Consider the following 990-nt stretch of genomic DNA (forward strand, 5'->3'; position numbering starts at 1 on the left):
GCTCATGTAGACACAACAGTCATAAGGACTCCTGTCGTAGCCCAACTTGACCATATAGCTGTCAAACCTCTTGTACCACTGTCTAGGAGACTGCTTAAGTCCATACAGTAACTTCCTCAACTTGTACACATGATCTTCTTTACCAGGAAATAGAAAACCCTCAGGCTGAGTCATATAAATCTCCTCCTCAAGCTCTCCATGAAGAAAAGCAGTCTTCACATCAAGTTGCTCCAACTCCAGATCCTGACGTGCTACTATCGCCAATAGCACTCTGATAGAGGTGTGTCTGACCACGGGTGAGAATATCTCATTGTAGTCCACGCCTTCTCTTTGACTGAAACCTCTAGCAACAACTCGAGATTTATACTTGACTCCTTTTTCTTGTGACTGACCTTCTTTTAGCTTATAAATCCACTTGCAAGTCACAACTTTTCCCCCAACTTTGAACATAGAACTCTCATCAAACACAACGTTCCTGCTCATAACACCATCTCCATAGCCCATAAACACTCCCTTCTTCGCTCTTGGTTCCAGCTTTCCTTCATTAACATGATAGTAAACCGTGCAACCAAAGACTCTCAGAATAGAATAATCAAAAGATCTGCCTGACCAGACCTCATTAGGTATTCGACACTCGATCCCTGTATGCGGTCCAAGATTGATCAAAGAACAAGCCGTGTTCACTGCCTCAGCCCAAAACCTCTTCTCTAAACCAGCATTAGAAAGCATGCACCTCGCTCTCTCCAGCAATGTCTGGTTCATTCTCTATGCTACACCATTCTGCTGTGGTGTATACCTGATTGTATGATGCCTAGCAATCTCTGCATCCTTACAAACCTGATTGAACTCTGTTGAACAGAATTCCAGACCATTATCAGTACGAAGCCTCTTAATCTTCTTCTCAGTTTGATTCTCCACCCGTATCTTCCACTCCTTGAAGCTGTTGAAAGCTTCACTTTTGTGCTTCATGAATGTTATCCAAGTCTTCCT

This window comes from Brassica oleracea, chromosome C2 (assembly GCF_000695525.1).
Source record: "Brassica oleracea var. oleracea cultivar TO1000 chromosome C2, BOL, whole genome shotgun sequence".
Classification (NCBI taxonomy): domain Eukaryota; kingdom Viridiplantae; phylum Streptophyta; class Magnoliopsida; order Brassicales; family Brassicaceae; genus Brassica; species Brassica oleracea.